The 5,777-nt window shown below is 37.9% G+C and overlaps 1 non-coding gene across 1 annotated transcript; it reads right to left on the bottom strand.

Annotated features, from left to right (window-relative positions):
- Positions 1 to 786: 786 nt before the first annotated feature.
- LOC145569702 (small nucleolar RNA R71) lies at positions 787 to 892 on the bottom strand. Its single transcript, XR_014096251.1, has one exon. It is a non-coding gene; the product is annotated as a small nucleolar RNA R71 (small nucleolar RNA).
- Positions 893 to 5,777: the final 4,885 nt, after the last annotated feature.

The following is a 5,777-nucleotide window of genomic DNA, read 5'->3' as shown; positions in this document are numbered from 1 at the left end:
TTGTCAAATTGGCACCGTTGCCGGGGAGACGGCTTCCATTGCTATTTCATTGCTTTATTGAGACTATCTCATCTTTTATTTGCTAGTTTTGGTTACTTTTGTTACTTGTCAGTGCTTTCTTCTTCGTTTTTTTGTATGAACAGAGGTCGAACCCACTCAAGGTCTTTGGTCCCTATCGATCCCGAGCTCGAGAGGTCTTTGTCCTTGCTAAAAAGAGAAGCAAGAGCAAGGAGTAGAAATTCCCATACTCCTATAAGAGAAGGAGTGAGAGAAGAAGAAGATACTCCACCTCCTCACCCTCAAGTGAAGACGTAGGTAGCCCTAATTCTTCATTAATTTTGGAAATCAACCCTTTTTCAACCTTCGATTTTGAGAGTGCGCAACCGCCCCCCCCCCCCCCCCCCCCAAATGGGAGAGAATACACCTTTGGGTCGTCTTGAGGCTCCCGAATCCTTCAGGGAGCAAAGTGGAATCCTAGTTCCTACTACTCAAGCCAATAATTTCGAAATCAAGCCCAATTTGATTGCCTGATAGAGCGAAAACAATTCTCGCGTGGAAATTTTGAGAGCCCTCGTGAACATCTAAAAAAGTTCGAGAAGTATTGTGATACAATAAAAGCCAATGGGGTAACTCAAGGAGACATTCGACTCAAGATATTCCCGTTCTCTTTAATTGGGAGAGGTTTAGAGTGGATAGAGAAGGAGGTGCCCCCTAACTCTCTCATAACTTGAGACCAAGTCACTACAACATTCTTGAGGAGGTTCTACAATCATAGGAAGACCACCGAAGCTCGATTATTGATTCAAGGCTTTCGCCAAAAGAGTGGTGAATCCCTAAGTGCGGCTTGGGAATGATACAAAGAACTCCAACGCCAATGTCCACATCATGGAATACCTAAGTATCAACTCATTCACTCTTTCTATGGTGGTCTCACACCTCAAGGAAGAACAAGCTTAGATGCCGAAGCCGGTGGCCCAATTATGAACAAAGGAGAAGATGAAATGGAACATATCATAAAGGAGGTCGCAAAGCACTATGAAGATTGGTATGAAGGAGATAAAGATGCTACATCTAGCAAAGGCGTTTATGCATTAGAGCAAGCCAACGCAATCAACAACCTCTCTATCCAAATCTCCAAGATGACCAACCAAATGGATGGGCTAATGAAGGAGAGATCCAATCCTCAAGGTAACACCTACCCTTCAACCAATGGTAGCAATGGTATGAACACTTCCTCCCCTTCTTCTTAAAATACAATGCCTCGAGGATGTTTTTTTTGTGCTAATTGTGGAACCTATGATCATGACACCTCTCAATGTGTATATTCTTGTGAAATTCAACACCCTCCCTAAGATTATGATGAAAATGTGGAAGATGTTAATGATATGAACTTTGCTCCTAGAATGGGGAATATGGGGAATATGAGGCCAAACTCCAATCAAATGGGGAATTAGAATCAAAGTGGAAACTATGGTTAGAACCAAGGTGGTGGTGGTTATGATAACTAATACCATAGTAGGGGAGGCCCTTCAAACTTTAATGGAAGAGGCTACTCTAACCAAAGAGGGTATGGTAATCAAAACCAGCAACCTAACTCCTAATACTATGACTATCAAAATCAAAATTTTTGTGATCAAAGTAACTTGGGAAACAATAACCATAGAAATGTTCCTAGCCAAGGCACTGGAGGCAATGGGGGTCAACATGCTTATAATTATGCCTAAACTAATAGGCCTCCGGGTTTCCATCAACCCCAACTTCCCCCACCTCAACAACCTCTTCAACTTGAAGCCCCTCCAAATGATCCCGTGATGGCTAAATTAGATGCTTTAAAGAAAATGAATGAAGAGGATAAAAAACGAACTAATGCTCACATGAAAATGCTTGAAACCCAAATTGCTCAACTTGCATCTAAGTCCTCTAATTCATCCCCTTCCTCTTCTTCCACCATCCCGAGTCAAGGAGTCAACCCAAAACCTATGTATGCCGTGACAACTTGGAGTGGAAAGGTAGTGGGGATTGACCCTTTGGTTGAGGAAAAGCCTCAAGAAAAAGTGGAACTAGAGGATGAGAGTGAAAAGCCAATGAGTCATTGGGTGGTGAGAAAGAAAGGGATGTTGGGGGTACCAAACGAGAAAGAAGTTACCCCCTTGCTCCTAATCGCCAACCTAGAGAGGAAAACTACCCTTTCCACAACAATTTTTGAGAGCCAAGCTTGATGCTCAATTAAGGAAGTTTTTGGATGTCATTAAGAATTTGCATGTTTCCCTTCCTTTTGTTGATGCTATGAAACAAATGCCCCACTACTCTAAATTCTTGAAGGACCTTTTGAGTGGGAGAAGGGAGTGTGAAATGGTGAACCTAACCGCCAATTGTAGTGCCATCCTTTGCAACAAACTTCCTACCAAGTTTAAAGATCCGAGTAGCTTCTCCATTCCTTGTTCCATTAATGGTGCCGAGTTTGACAAAGAATTGTGTGATTTAAGAACAAGTGTGAGTCTTATGCCCTATTCCCTCTACCAAAAGCTTAGTGTAGAAACCCTCTCACTCACAAATGTTACTCTCCAACTAGAGGACTGTTCTACCAAGTTTCCTATGGGTAAAGTTGAGGACATTCCCCTTAAGGTTGGAAAGTTCACATTTCCCGTGGACTTTTATGTGCTAGAGATTGATGAGCATGAGAGGATTTCTATAATTTTGGGTAGACCATATCTAGCTACTTCTAGAGCAATCATCGATGTGAAGGACGGTAAGATGACCCTAAAAATTGACAAAGTGGTGAATGTTTCTCAAGTGAATTTGATTTGAATAGTGTCATGCAACAATCTTTCTCAAGTGGTGAATGTTTCTCAATTGAATTTTATTTGAATAGTGTCATGCAACAATCTTTCTCAAGTGGTGAATGTTTTAGAGTTCATGCTCTTGATAATGTGTTCAATGAATTTAGTCACTCCCCTTTGCATGCTACTAATGATTCTCTTGAAAGTGTGTTATTGAATGAATGCAAGATAGGTGCTTACAATGAAGACATGCAATTTTATAAGGATTTGCTTGAGGAAAGCAAAAGGGAGTGCAAGAATGCAAGCATGGAGGAAGAAGCTCTTTTCACTCATAACCTCTTTTAAGTTGAAGAAAGATAAGAGAGCTTCAATGGTAAGGGAGCACCAAAGGTAGACTTTAAACCTCTACCTTTTGGCTTGAGGTACGCATATCTTGATTCCAATGAATCTTTTCCCGTAATTATCAATTCTAATCCAACGAAGGAGCAAACCTCCCTCTTGATCAATGTTTTGAGGAAACATAAGAAATCCTTGCACAAGTAGAAAAAATTCTATTTGTAACACCCTATTAGTAACTGGCGTATGTTATGCTAGCTCCGAAAGCATTAATAGTAACCGACTAAGATAATGCCAGTTACAAATTTCATGACATTAGTAACCAGCGTAGTAAATGTTAGTTACTAATATGTGGTTTATCATTGTTTGAAGTTTTTATTAGTAATTGACTAAATAAATGTCAGTTACAAATATTAAGTCAAATAAACTTTGACTAAAAAGCTTGTAACTAGCTTACAAACGCCAGTTACAAATATTAAGTCAAAGAAACTTTGACCAATGCGTTTGTAACTAGCTTACAAATGCTAGTTACAAATAATAAGTCAAAAAAACTTACACCAAAAAGTTTGTAACGAGCTTACAAACGCCAGTTACAAATATTAAGTTTAATTTTATTTTTATTTCATTTGTTATTGAATGTAGGGAAATTCGCTGAAAACAAAAAAAACAAACTCAAACTTTTTATTTTTTTTTTGCACTTTCGCTCCAACTGCTTGCGCGAGGTGAAACTCCTTCTTCTTCCTTCTCCTTCACTGCTCCTCCTTCTCCTTTGCTGCAACTCACTCCATTCAATATTGTTTTGGTTTTTCGAATTTGGGTTCAACTTTAGTGGTTTTATATCAAGGTTTTTAGGTGTGTAATTTTTCGAATTAAGGTTCTTGTACTTCAAATTAGTTGTTTTACATGTAAATTCGAATTGAATGTTGTTTTTGTCAATTACTTGATTTATTTTTAATCAAATTGGATTATTAAAAACAAAGAAAATTAGTTTTTGAATAATTTCAATTTAATATAATCGGAAATGTGTTCGTTGGGTGAATCGTTGACCTTGTAATATATTGTAATTGTTAAAGTTTGCTCTTCCAGTTTTCCCTTATTTTTGGGCTGCATTCAATGAAGTTTCCTATTACTAAGTTTTATTAGATGTACCAATTTGTTTGTTCAATTTCAATTAACTTCTCCGGGTCTAGTACTAAAGCAAGATGTATCATTAATAAGAATCTATTATAGTTTGTGTGACTGTGTACGATGTGTGTGTGTGAGATTCTGTGTGTGACTGTCTGTGTGTGTAAATAGATGACTGTGTGTGTAAAAATTAACAAAACATGGTATCAAATACTCATACTTTGTTGCGTGTGTGTGACTGTGTGTGAATAGATGATTAGCTAGATTATAGTTTTCATCCTAGTTCTAAGCCTTGTTACTGACCCACCTAAACATATCATGCTGCGATTCACCCTCCTAGAGCTAGGAGTCTTGACAGTTATCCGCAAAGTAGGATATATTGCTTTCGACGCCACTGTTTCAGACTATCACACTTTAACTTCTAGCCTTTTAGCTTCGTTTCCTCCCTTATTTTGATATTTTGAGTTCAGAACCTGAAATTGTTTGGAATATACGTTTATAATCCTGAACAGAAAATAGCTTCTGCTTGTTACAGAATATAATGTTACAGATGATTGTAGCACATTTGCTGCTTGGTATGTCTTAGCATACTGCAGGCATACATATAGTACTTATAGTAGATACAATTACATCATTTTATGTCATAAATTTTACATGTACGGATAATGTTCAAGAATTTACACAAACTAAATTTACACAAATCTTTCTCCTATACATATTCTTGGTCCCCAGCTGAAGGGGTAAAAAAATGAGCTGGTACCTTTGGCTACCTTGGAAATCCCTTTAGAGAACCTAACTGGATTGAGTTTTTGTGCATCGTTACCCCAAAATTCCTTATCGTGAATTCTTGATGAATAAATATTATTGGGAAAGTGATCATTGCGCCCATAGGGAGTGATAATGCACCTAAACTTGTATCTTTGTCAATCCTTCAAAATCAATGTCCAAACTAATAGTGATGATGTAGCTATAGTCCTATAGAATAGTATACACTCCTCAATTACCTCTTTAACATTTATACCACCATGCTGATACTTGTTATTGCCTGCAGCTTGTTGAATTTCTATTAATTTGCATACATGAGTGTACCAATAGATCACCCTTTACTACTTCTCCAGCTTCCATTTCCTCCTTTCTCTTGTTGATGATTGCACGTAGTGACCTGTGAATTTCATCTTCTATGTTCTTAAATCTTCTATTTCTTGATGTTGGAATTTCGGAATGTATCTGAAGGCACGTGGCAACATCATACATTACTTTGCTTAATGAGAAGATGAGTGAGAAACTCTATGTTTTTACTTTTGATTTTGAAGTAAATGTGAATTGGATATTCCTTACATTTTGTGGGGGATTAGACCTAATAATTGGGTATTCAAGGAAGTAAGACTAAAAGAGAAGCTGTTTCACGGCTTACTCCCCGATCTAGAGTGGCTAGGCTTTTTCTTCCAAAAATGGGAAGGAGATCCTAAGAACAAAACAACCAAATCGATTGTCCTCATGCTTGGGAACTTCAAAAACAATGGTCTGTTGCATCCT

Source organism: Chenopodium album, chromosome 11, assembly GCF_948465745.1.
Source record: "Chenopodium album chromosome 11, dcCheAlbu1.1, whole genome shotgun sequence".
Taxonomy (NCBI): Eukaryota; Viridiplantae; Streptophyta; class Magnoliopsida; order Caryophyllales; family Amaranthaceae; genus Chenopodium; species Chenopodium album.
The sequence above is the reverse complement of the archived record's forward strand: the minus strand, read 5'-3'. Positions and strand labels throughout refer to the sequence as shown.